The sequence below is a fragment of the Rana temporaria genome, chromosome 9, assembly GCF_905171775.1.
Source record: "Rana temporaria chromosome 9, aRanTem1.1, whole genome shotgun sequence".
NCBI lineage: Eukaryota > Metazoa > Chordata > Amphibia > Anura > Ranidae > Rana > Rana temporaria.
Genome location: NC_053497.1, coordinates 25,984,690 through 25,997,980, shown reverse-complemented (window position 1 = coordinate 25,997,980; position 13,291 = coordinate 25,984,690). Strand labels below are relative to the sequence as shown.

Sequence of the window (13,291 nt, the reverse complement as noted above, 5' to 3'; positions counted from 1 at the left end):
AACCTTATTGTTGAAACAATATTGGCCAATATTTCTTTACTGTGTTTTTAAGTGCATTCATCGTGGAAAATAATCCTGTTGTCTGCTTTTGTCTGTCATTAGAGGGATCCAATGCAGCCTTGTTACTAGAGATCGTGTGCACTTTAGCACTTTTAAAAATCCAGGAAAAAAAAACCTGCCGCTTCTATATTCAGCTTCCTCTATAAATTCCTCCGGATTCATCATATAAATAAAACAATTAAATGCATGTATTTTTTGTTTCACATGAAACGATAATAAAATAAAAGGGTGTACTCACTGTTGTGAGATACTGTAGGTCTCTCCACTTTTCTCTGTGCTCTCCTTTCTGGGTGGGAACAGCCCAATGTCCAATCTGCTGAAGGTAGCAGAATACATTCCATGGTACCAGTGAGAATGAATTTTTGATTTTGTGCATAGTGGTCTTCAACTACAAGGTGACTTTCAAATAATCGGGACACTCGTGACTATTGGGTTAAGCAAAACATCTTTTAGAGAACTACTTTTTGCCATGTCAGCAGTGGTATTTCCCATAATTACATGAGTGAATATTTTTATCATTTGATTGGACCATTCACCATTTAATGTATAACTTTACTAAGTAGCCATCGTTGATCACCATGTTGATTTTCTACTCTCGATTTCCTTCCCTTACTTGACATGTCTCCCTGTGTCCATCATGACTATGAGAAAGGTCTGCTCCACCAAGACATTCTCCTATGCTACTTTGGTGACAAACATGGGTTTCTTTGGCTACCACTCAAAGATGAAAAATAGAGCATACTGTTGCAATAAAAATATGAATACCTGTATCGTCTTTGTATCAGAGCATCTTGGCACCTACGCCGTTGTCCCGTTTGCCAATAGTATTGTACTGCAAGGTGAACTGGCTCTTATAAATCAGAGATCTCCAAACAATCTAGCTTATAGTACCCTTTATGAAGTTTGATTGTTCATAAACACAATGAGAAAATGAATAAATACTATTTTGTGAATAATGGTGACATTTCCTATTGGCTCCTGCAGCTGCCATTTTGGTCAATCTTGCCATGTACCATGCTTTCATCGGGCATTAAACTGCATATTCTTTTTTTTTTTTTTTAATCTGTACACGGATTACAGAGCATGTGCAGTACAGTGTACAGTCCTGGCATCTTTCAGAATAGAATAAAGCCATGTGATGAGAAAAAAGGGATTTTTAATACAGCTTACCTGTAAAATCCTTTTCTTGGACTACATCACGGGACACAGAGCGGCATATTCATTACTATGTGGGTTATATGGAGTACCTTCAGGTGATGGACACTGGCAATCTCAAACAGGAAGTGCCCCTCCCTATATAACCCCCTCCCATAGGAGGAGTACCTCAGTTTTGTAGCAAGCAGTATGCCTCCCAAAAATGGTCCCCAAAAGAGGGGTGGGAGCTCTGTGTCCCGTGATGTACTCCAAGAAAAGGATTTTACAGGTAAGCTGTATTAAAAATCCCTTTTTCTTTCTCGTACATCACGGGACACAGAGCGGCATATTCATTACTATGTGGGATGTCCCAAAGCAATGCTTACAATGAGGGGAGGGAGAACATCTTCCCAAGACAAAAGGATTTAATTTAGAGATATACTCAAATCATAATAAATCCAACTTAGTTGAGAAAAAATATTTTTTAAATTTAACTCAAAAGGGAGCCCCCCGGAATCCGAGGGTCTCAAACTGCAGCCTGCAGCACTGCCTGCCCAAAGGCTGTATCAGTATTCCTTCTTACGTCCAACTGGTAGAATTTTGTAAACGTGTGGACAGAAGACCAGGTTGCCGCCTTGCAAACTTGAGCCATAGAGATCTGGTGGTGTGCTGCCCAGGAGGCGCCCATGGCCCTAGTAGAATGAGCCTTTAATGATAACGGAGGAGGCAACCCTTTCAAGCCGTAGGCCTGAGTGATTAACTGTTTAATCCATCTCGAGATGGTGGATTTTGCAGCTGCCTGCCCCTTCTTGGGCCCATCCGGTAAAATGAACAACACATCTGTTTTCCGGATCTTCTCTGTAGATTTAAGATAGGCCTTCATGGCCCTGACAATATCCAAGGTATGCAGCAACCCCTCCTTTCTGGAAGTAGGTTTAGGGAAGAAGGATGGTAATACCAAATCCTGGTTTAGATGAAAACTGGATATAACCTTTGGTAGGAAGGAAGGATGAGGGCGGAGAACGACCTTGTCCTTATGTAAAATAAGATATGGTTCCTTACAGGATAAGGCTGCCAGTTCCGATACTCTTCTGGCGGAAACCATGGCGACCAAAAATACTAACTTCCTTGTCAGTAAAACCAAAGGAATTTCAGCCAACGGCTCAAAAGGTTGTTTCTGTAAACTTGACAGAACAAGATTTAAATCCCACGGACAAAGCGGGGATTTAACTGGAGGATTAATACGTAAGACCCCCTGCATGAAGGTCTTAACCAGCGAGTGGGTGGCCAGCGGCCGCTGAAACCATACTGACAAAGCTGAAATCTGTCCTTTGATTGTGCTTAATGCCAGTCCTCTATCCACTCCTAGCTGGAGAAAACTTAATACTCTATCGATGGTAAACTTCCGAGAAAGCCATAGTTTGGACTCACACCAGCCTACATAGGCCTTCCAGACCCTGTAATAAATCACCCTAGAGACCGGTTTCCTGGCTCTGATTAGGGTAGAGATTACTCTCTGAGACAGACCTCTACCCCTGAGAATCAGGGATTCAGCTTCCAGGCCGTCAAATTTAGATGCCGTAAGGCAGGGTGGAGGATCGGACCTTGCGATAGCAGGTCTGGCCGTAGAGGAAGAGTCCAAGGGTCTCCCACTACCATCTTTAGGATTAGTGAATACCATGCCCTTCTGGGCCATGCTGGAGCTACCAGGATAACTGGTATGTGCTCCACCCTGATCCTGCGCAGCAGGCGGGGTAGTAACTGGAGCGGGGGAAACGCATAAAGAAGTTTGAACTGATGCCAAGGGCAAACTAACGCATCGGTTCCGCAGGCCCTGGGATCCCTTGTGCGGGACATGAACCTGTCTAGCTTCTTGTTCAGTCTCGATGCCATGATATCCACGTCCGGCACTCCCCATTTCTGGCAGAGTGTCTGAAAGACCTGTGGATGCAGAGACCACTCCCCCGGCAACAGAGTCTGGCGACTTAAGAAGTCCGCCTGTAGGTTGTCCACTCCGGGAATGAATATAGCCGATATGCAGGGTACATGGGCTTCTGCCCACAAGAAAATCAAGCTCACTTCTCTCTGAGCGGCTTGACTCTTGGTTCCCCCTTGGTGATTTATGTATGCCACCGCCGTGGCATTGTCCGATTGTATTCTCACCGGGAACCCCTGCAGCTTGGACGTCCAAGCCCTGAGGGCAAGTCGAGCAGCTCTGAGCTCCAAGATATTGATGGGCAACTGCTTCTCTGCCGCTGCCCAAGTGCCCTGGTGAGTGCAACCCTCCAATATTGCTCCCCAGCCAATCAGGCTGGCGTCTGTGGTTACTATTTTCCAGTTCACAGGACTGAAAGTCTTTCCCTTCAGGAGATTCTGAGGGTTTAACCACCAAGATAGACTTTGCCGCACTCTTGGCGAGAGTGGCAAAGGAATTTCTAAGGCCTGAGGCCTCTTGCTCCATGCTGACAGGATGGCTGCCTGCAGGATGCGAGTGTGGCTCTGAGCGTACGGAACCGCCTCGAATGTGGCCACCATCTTGCCTAGTAGTCGCATACATAGACGAATAGTTGGCCTTTTCTTTCTTAGAACTATTTGTATTAGCTCTTTGATGGCCTTGACCTTTAATAGGGGTAGGAACACCTTTTGTTGTTCTGTATCCAATCTCATGCCGAGATATTCCAGCTGCCTTGTGGGCAGGAATGCTGACTTGTCTCGATTTAGGACCCAGCCGAACCTTTCGAGGTACTGAACTGTGAGGGCCACTGCTCGCTCCAGGCCAGGAGACGAGTGGTCTACAACCAAGAGGTCGTCCAGGTAAGCCAAGACCGTGACCCCTTGGGTCCTTAGATTGGCTAGGATTGGGGCTAGGACCTTCGTGAATACCCGGGGGGCCGTAGCCAACCCGAAAGGGAGCGCCATAAATTGGAAATGACGTTGAGCCACCGAGAAGCGTAGAAATACTTGATGTGGCTGAAAAATTGGCACATGAAGGTAAGCATCCTTTATGTCTATGGACGCCATAAAGTCGTCCTTCTGGAGCACAGCGACAGCTGACCGAATAGTTTCCATCCGGAATGGGCGGACCTTTAGGTACGCATTTACTCCCTTTAAGTCCAAAATTGGCCTGACATCGCCGTTGGGCTTTGGGATGATAAACAGGTTGGAGTAGAACCCCAATCCCTGTTCCCGGACTGGTACTTCTACTATCACCTTTTGGCATAGCAGATGATTCAATGCCGCTATCAATGCGGCTTTTTTCACAGGGTCGCCTGGTACTCTTGACTCCTGGTAATGAGGAGGAGGGATTTTTAGAAACTCTAATCTGTAACCTGCGGCCACAGTAGACCGGACCCATTCGTCGGGGATGTTGGCTTCCCAAACCTCTGCAAAGAGGTGAAGCCTTCCCCCCACCCTCATGGGTGGGGGCGCCTCTTCATAAGGCAGACTTAGGGGCTGGCTTAACTGGTTTGCGATACCAAGGTTTCTTGCCGCCAGAGGCCTGTCCCTGCGCTTTGCTGTTAAAGTTTGATCGTACAGGAGGCCGTCGGTACTGCCTGGAATTTGAGGGCCCCGAAGCCGGAGAAAGCTGCCTTTTACGTGTAGGCCCCCGAAACTTCTTTTTGACTGGTAAAAGCGTACTCTTACCACTCGAAATAGTCTGAATGTATTTATCCAGATCTTCTCCGAAGAGTCGCCCTCCATGGAAGGGAAAACCTGCCAGAAGCTTTTTGCACGGGGGCTCGGCCGCCCAGTTTTTTAACCATAAGAGTCTTCTCATATGCACTAAAAATAGTGATAAACGAGACGCCTGCTGAATAGAGTCCTTTATAGCATCCACCGCAAAGCATAGAGCTCTGGGTATATCAGATAGCTCCTCTGCCTGCTGGGCAGGGATGTCCTTAAGCATCTGTTTAGTCTGGTCCTTTAAAGCTTGACAGATTCCGATAGCAGCAACTGCTGGCTGTACCACTGCCCCTGCCGTAGCAAAGGAAGCCTTTAAAAGAGTCTCCAAACGTTTATCAACCGGGTCTTTAAACATTTGAATGTTTTCTACCGGGCAAGTTAGTGATTTATTCACACACGAGATGGCAGCATCCACAGCTGGGAGCGCCCATCTTCTGGCAAACTTCTCTTCCAACGGGTAGATAACAGAAAAATTTTTAGGCGGCAGAAAAATTCTGTCTGGTCGTACCCAATCCTGGAAAATTAATTCCTCCAAAAGAGGATGGACCGGAAAAACTGCGTTGTTCAAGGGCGCCCTTAAGGAGCCCAAAGAGGAAACTACCGGACCCCGGCGCTCCGGTAAAGGCAACTTAAATGCCGAGTGAACCATGTCTGTCAAAGACTGGACCCACAGACTCTCCGCTTGGGAGGCTGAGAATGGTTCTTCAACAGTAGATTCCTCAATTTCTGAACCCTCTGGATTCTCGTCCAGTAGGTCTTCCTGAAACTCTAATTCCTCCGGCGAGAGAATTTCAGCATCTGAGGATACAAATTTAGGCGAAGGGGATCTAGTCCGTTTCTTGCCTGGTAAAGACTTAGCGAACATAGCCGCCAATCTTTCCTCTAGCCCACCCAAAGAGGCAGCTAGCATTTCCTCTGTGACAAACACAGGGTTGGGTGGATCTGGGCCAGCCGCCGCACCAGACCCCCCTATTGGCTCAACCAAGGCGGCCACAACTTGGCTACTAGGTGGGGAGAGTACCGGCATAGCCTGACTCATGTCCTCAGAATCCGAGGGGGAGCCCTTTTGTTTTTTGGCATTTTTTGCCCCTCTTGATCCTGAGCCTTTGGGAGCCATAGTACAATACCGAGGTACCCCTGCATGCAACAACTGACTGTTTGCAGCTAGGAATAGTTAAGAGGTTTAGGGAACAGCAGGATTACTAGTGTCCAAAAACCCCTGGTGAGGCCGAGTATGTTTATTCAAAAAACAAAGGAAAAAAAATCTTTTTTTTTTTTACTATGATATTATGTTCCTTTAAATAGAATGTATATATATATTCTTCTTTTTTTTTTTTTTAAAACATACGGCCCCACCAGATATCCTTTGCGGCCTCCAACCTGCTGCAAAGGGGAATTTTTGGCTGTAGAAAGAAAATAGGCCAAGCCTAGGATGTACTACCCCTTTCCTGCCACCGGGGGTCACCGGAGTGCCGCTCTGCGTCCCCTCTCCTCCAGCATCAGCTCACACTGAGCCATGAATGCAGCCTGTCTGTTCTTAACAGACGCGAAGGCACGCCTCTTCCTGCGCTCTCTCCGCCCCCTCCTCCCGAACGGCGCGAAACCGTCTATTTTGGCGTGCCCGCGCACGCGCGCGCCTGTCAGGAAGGAGAGAGAGACATGGAGACGCGCGCCAGGCGCTACAGAGGCAGGGAGAGAGGATCGAGCCGACGGCTGCAGGGCGGCAAATTTGAACCCCCGGACAGGTAGGCACCTAACAGAGACTCTTAAGGACTCAGTTTTTTGCCCAGAAAGAATTCAAAGATGACCCTATCTGACCAGCAGGGCAGCAGGTAGCCAGCAAAGACTTGCTTGGACAGGGGAACCAGAGATGGGGGGGGAAAATCAGACCATCCTGTCTACACACAGACATAGTGACCAAGGTGCCTATGCAGAGCATACTTAGGCTACTCCCCCTTTTGATCACCCCTGGGGAGCCCGCTGTCGAACCAAGTTCCGCAAGCTCCCCACTTACCTGCTCCATGCCGCAGGACGTTTGCAAGCAAACATAGTCCAATCTTCTCCCATCTCCGTGGGTAGTGTAGTAGACCATCAGGCACTGGGGTCCTAGAAGGAACCGCTGTCCTGGACCTATATAGCACCCCGGCAAGCAGGATACTTTTGGCTTTGGAAAAAAGCTCCAAGTCCTGGGCCCGGGGTCCAGCCCTCCAGAGAGGGCATTATAGGCAAAACCCCATGGATTTTGGGGCCCGGGTACTGTCCACTTCGGCACTGAGGCACTCTGGACAGATCCGGTTAGCCTGCCAAAATCCTAAGGATATGGAGGCAAGCTATTCCGTGACCAACACCTAAGACACTGGCGAAAAAACTGAGGTACTCCTCCTATGGGAGGGGGTTATATAGGGAGGGGCACTTCCTGTTTGAGATTGCCAGTGTCCATCACCTGAAGGTACTCCATATAACCCACATAGTAATGAATATGCCGCTCTGTGTCCCGTGATGTACGAGAAAGAAATATAACTCCATTGCGCAGGATTTAAATGAGCACTGCCTGCCAATTGAGCAAGAATATGACAGACCCAGAAGAAGCGCAAGATGATATGGCACCGGCAGTGACAAAAGTGGAACTTGGAGCTCACATTGGTGGAGAAGAGCAGTACACAAGAGTTAAAGTGGAGTTCCACCCAAAAGTGGAACTTTGGCTCATCTAATTCCTCCCCCCTCTGGTGCCACAATTGGCACCTTTGGGGGGGGGGGGGACAGAATGCCCGTCTATGACAGGTATCATGTCCCACTTCCGAGAGTCCCTGCCGCGGGGCTCCCTCCTTCTCCCCTGGCCAATAGCAGAGAGGAGCGGAGCTTGCGCATGCAAAGTAGGGTTCCCGGCGTGAAGCCAAAAGGCTACACTGCCGTGTTCCCCTACCCGCAATGGCGGCGGAGCACCCGACAGCTGATGTAAACATCAGCTGCGGGTGCCAACATCGCTGGACTCCAGGACAGGTAAGTGTCCATTTATTAAAATGCAGCAGCTGCAGTATGTGTAGCTGCTGGCTTTTAATTTTTTTTTTTTTCAAGGCCGGACCACCACTTTAAGTGCATCATAATGTTTTACACACACACACACACGTTTTACTTCTACTATTCAGACCTGGTCAGATATGGTAAGTGGAGGAGGAATTCACCATCTTGGTCACTAAAAGATAGATCTTTATTTAAAAGAGGAATTCCAGGTGTAACTATGCATATACCTTAGGAAGAATTATGAGCTTCGAGTGTATCCTCACAGGGTGAGACTATGGATACACAAATAGTAGTGTGCCAACGTCCCGATAATATATGTATAGAAAACTAGAAGCTAGAGAAGTGGACTTTAAAAAGGCACACGGGTAGACCATATAAAATAGTTCAGGTTTTTAATTAGAAAGTATTAAAAAAAATATACATAAACATATATAAAATTCATAATATTGAATGACCCCACATCTTCTGATAACACATCCAAAGTAAACAACTATATTGAAAACCCCAATGGTGCAGTGGTTGGATGTCTAATGGTGGCAATCAGATCAGGATGTATACGTGGAGCAGTTTGATCAGAATGAGGCCGTACAAAAAAAACAAACAAAAAAACAAAACTTTATATGGTCTACCCGTGTGCCTTTAAAGTCTACTTCTCTAGCTTTCTATACATATACCTTACCTGGCCGAAGCCCCTGGAAGCTAGAAATCACTGAAGTCTACATTGCTACCCTAGTGGTCTCCACTTGCTTCTGGATCTGTGCCAAGTGGCTGCTCTGCTGCATCCTCAACACAGGAGGATGGCCACTCTCACAGGTGAAATTTAGAGAATGCTTTGCATTTTCTGAATAAATGCAAAGTATTCTCTGATTGGACGAGGTAGGGTGGTGGCATCTCTGAATGGCACCCATGCCAAGTGGTTGACCACCTGGCTTCAGAATACAGCAAAGCAGCCACTCAACATGGGCCCCAAAAGCCAATGGAGATCACTGGAGTCGCAGTATCTGCTTCAGGGATTTTCATCTTTAAGGGGCATCGGCCAGGTATGGTATATGCATGGTTACATTGGTTCAAGCTGTGTGTGGTGGAGACATGTAGGCTGAGGGCGCTCCTTATCGTTTGTTCACCTGGGCTGGTCGGGAGTAGCGGTGATCCTTTCCTCTTTACATTTACTAGCTCTCTGGATTGGTTTCAGAATAAGCCCACGCCCCATGATCTGGGACATAAGGATGTACTTTTACCTCTACTTTGCGTGGCACCAAAAGGAATATAACATGGTATATGCACGGTTACATATGTCCAACCTGGACCAATGTGAGTGAGAAACTTATATAGCGCAACACATGCGAACTGAATCGCCTCTGGGCGCTTAGTATCCTTTCCCTACTGTACTTTTGCTCTCAGAAAAGACGAGTTTTGAGTTTTTTTCTGAAGGCCAGGTGATTCACCTCCAACCGGATGCTGGTTGGAGGAGCGTTCCATAGTCTAGGTCCTTGGATTCCAAATCTTCGTTCTCCTTTGGACTTGTATCTGGCTTTGGGTATCTGGAGTAGATTTTGGTTGGTGGATCGCAGAACGCGATTGGGGTTGTGGCATTTTAATTTTTCGCATAGATATTGGGGGGCATTTCATTGAACACACTTATGTGTCAGACAGTGCCTTAAAAGTGATCCTGTCTTTTACTGGCAACCAATGAAGGGATCTCAGTGAAGGTGAGATTGATTCCCATGTTTTTTTCCCAGTCCCGAGTCGAGCGGCAGTATTTTGAACGACTTGCAGACGAGCGATTTGGTATTTTGGGAGTCCGAGGTAGGGGGCATTTGCATAGTCGAGTCTGGAGTTGATAATTGTACCCACCACGACTGCTATGTCTTCTTTCGGGATAAAGGGAATGAGTCTACGTAGCAAGCACAGCAGATGGTGGGATCCGCTGACTACTGACCCTATTTGTGCATCCATTGATTTAACTACCGTATGTATACGTTTCTGGAATTCCAGGTGAAATGTACTTTCACTACAAGCACACTAAACCCCTCTCTACTGACAGCAAGTAAAAATATAAATAACACATTTTAAATAACGACACATGCAATCCTGTCAGTTTTTTTTTTTATTTCATATGAAGAATTAAAAATGTTTACTTTCTTTACAGCAAAGCACAGCTAGGTCATAGATTTCATGTCAGTATTTAGCGACTCTAGAAATGTTGAAGATTTGTCCTCTCTGAAAAAAGGTTGCCTTGCGAAGGATTCTGGGAGAAAATATAGGTTGAACAGCAGGCATTATTCTGCTATGCCATCTGTAAATGTGTTTCCAAGATAAATACAATAAAATGCTATGAAATATATTTCATCTGGTATGAATATCTAAAATGTAAAGTTGTAAATCCCTGCTGTTTTGTTGGCTTTGGTAAAAGAATGAAATTACAGATAAAGTGCGCCCACTGACTAGACACAGCGGGGGCAGTCATTTTGTGGGACAATATAAGAAAGAGTATTATGTATGAACGGAACTTTCCTTTTGGAGCAGGTTACAGAACAAAAAGGGTGAAGGTTACTGGTGTGGACGAAGGACAGTTGTCCGTTCCAATACATTACCATTACCTCGGTGTAATCACCATGAATATTAGTGCTATGTAACAGCTGCCTCTTGTTGTAGGACAGATGTATCTGAGGCTCTGTCACGTGTGTTGGACATTATCTAGCATGGATTTTACTGGGCCTCCGGCCTCTCTGAAGAAGCATGACAGCAAACATTCATGAAAAGTTATCCAATAGTGAACAATAAATATTAATGAAAGGTTCCCAATAGTTAGCAATAAATAATATTCCAGTTTCCAGTTTCATAGCCCTGAAATAATTATGCATACCACACATACAATATATAAATCACTTTCCTGTGGCAAAATTCAATTAAAATTCTTTATTATTACAGCTACATGTAATTTAAGTAGCCCGTTAATTTTTTTTCTAAATGATACAGTTTAAATATAATTTTGTTGTAGCAAAAGGTTAGCTTCTAAAGTATAGATTACATTATATTACCTATGCACTTTCCATATAACAAGCAACGAAAAATCAGGTCGTCTTTTTTAATAAGATGATTTAGAAGACCAAAGTCTCAACCTAGTTAAGATATTTACAGCAAACCAGTTCAATTCATACTTAAAGAGCTTCAGATAAAAAGCACCAGCAAGAACGGTTGTACACTCAAGAAACCTTTTTTTATTTTATTTTTAAAATTAATAGTTCTACATACAGAACTCTATGTAGTCAAGGGCTGCAGTTAGGAAAGGCAGAGAGACAGGGCGGTGCTATGTCACATGAGTGATCCAGGGGTTCACGTCAGGATCGCCAAGAGGCCACATGAGTGATCCAGGCGCTCACGTCAGGATCGCCAAGAGACCACATGAGTGATCCAGGCGCTCACGTCAGGATCGCCAAGAGACCACATGAGTGATCCAGGCGCTCACGTCAGGATCGCCAAGAGACCACATGAGTGATCCAGGCGCTCACGTCAGGATCGCTAAGAGACCACATGAGTGATCCAGGCGCTCACGTCAGGATCGCCAAGAGACCACATGAGTGATCCAGGCGCTCACGTCAGGATCGCCAAGAGACCACATGAGTGATACAGGCGCTCACTTCAGGATCGCCAAGAGACCACATGAGTGATCCAGGCGCTCACGTCAGGATCGCTAAGAGACCACATGAGTGATCCAGGCGCTCACGTCAGGATCGCTAAGAGATCACATGAGTGATCCAGGCGCTCACCTCAGGATCGCTAAGAGACCACATGAGTGATCCAGGCGCTCACGTCAGGATCGCTAAGAGATCACATGAGTGATCCAGGCGCTCACATCAGGATCGCTAAGAGACCACTTCCTGTTTCTCTGGAGTCGCTTCCTCATCAGCCAGGAGAGCTAAAGGTTGCTCCCTCGCTAGCAAAGGAGATTCAGTAGCATCTGGATTGAGTAGTGATTTCATAGATGTAAGCGGAAGGCTCTCCTTGGGCGACAGAGTGATGTGCACTTAAGTGGCACACTACTACAAGGTTCTTTCACACCGACGCGCTTTTGTAAAATTTATGGGCCCTTTCACTTTGATATGCTTTTGATGCGTTCCCATTGACTTACAATGAAAGGTGGCCTTTCTTGCGCTTTTGAAAAACTGCACCAAAGATGCAGCATGCAGGGCTTTTTTCAAAGTGAAGTGCACCTACAGTTTGAACAGATACATAGGATTTAATGGATAAGTTCACCTTTTACAAAAAAGAATGCAGGAGGTAGGAAAAATGTAATTTTTCTCATTGGAAAGCATTGCACCCACGATCAGTAGATCACAGGTGCAATGCATGGCTCTGGCAGACACTCAGTGTAAGCTGTCTGCCCATACCACATACGGGAAAGCAGTTACACAACGACAGAAACCATTAGGCTGTCACACTGGGGCGGGAGGGGCAGTGGCGGTAAAGCACTGCTATTTTTAGCGGCACTAAAGTGTCGGAATTGCGGCGGTATTCGGCCGAAAGCGGTGCGGTTTTACCCCCCACTAGCGGCCGAAAAAGGGGTTAATACTGCCCGCAATGCGCCACTGCAGCCGCGGTTTCCCATTGCTTTCAACACACTGCTCCTTCACCGCTCCAAAGATGCGGCTAGCAGGTCTATTGGAGCGGTCCTGCTAGTGCACCGCTCCAGTGTGAAATTACACTGGAGAAACAGCAGCCGCTGTTTCAGGTCGGTTCGCAGGCGTTATTTTTAGCGCAATAGCGCCTGCAAACCGCCCCAGTGTTAAAGGGGTCTTAATGAATTACCTATAGTGCACAGTAGTCCACTGCATACTACAAGCCGACAGCCTCAATGGATGCTGGTACCTGTAGTTCACTCATTCACATAACTTTGAATGAATGACGTGGCCAGGGTGGTGGAGCCTTGCATGGACACTTTAATTAAATTGTGACAGAGTTCAGGGAGAAGATACCCGGCTCGCTGTCACTATAGGAGGCGAGTCGGGGGGAGAGGCTGTAGCAGTGGGAACATGTTACACGTTTCACCCCAATATCGGGAAGAACATGTAACATGTTCCCAAAGGTGAACTTATCTTATAATTCGGGAATAGTTTTCATGCCCTGAAAAAGACCAACAAGTGTGAAAGGGGTCTACTGCTGTAATGCTGCAGTTCTTTCTTTGTTTTTCTTATAAGGGCATTACAGTCCTTTATAAAGTGATTTTATGTGCAATTATACAGTAAATATATCAGTGTTCCCCCTAGATATATATATTTTTTTTTAAGAGGAGTGGGAATAAAAATGCAGCCAGGTAGTTTAATAAAATAAAATGAATACATGGCTGGGTGAAATCATTGAAAGTGTTCATGTAATCAGTTTTCAGAAAAAA

The 13,291-nt window shown here is 46.1% G+C and overlaps 1 long non-coding RNA gene across 1 annotated transcript; it reads right to left on the bottom strand.

Annotated features, from left to right (window-relative positions):
- Positions 1-9,988: 9,988 nt before the first annotated feature.
- Positions 9,989-12,400, bottom strand: LOC120913214. The gene is made up of 2 exons (XR_005743485.1): positions 11,756-12,400; positions 9,989-11,669 (listed from the first exon to the last, which is right to left on the bottom strand). It is a non-coding gene; the product is annotated as an uncharacterized LOC120913214 (long non-coding RNA).
- Between the last annotated feature and the right edge of the window lie 891 nt (positions 12,401-13,291).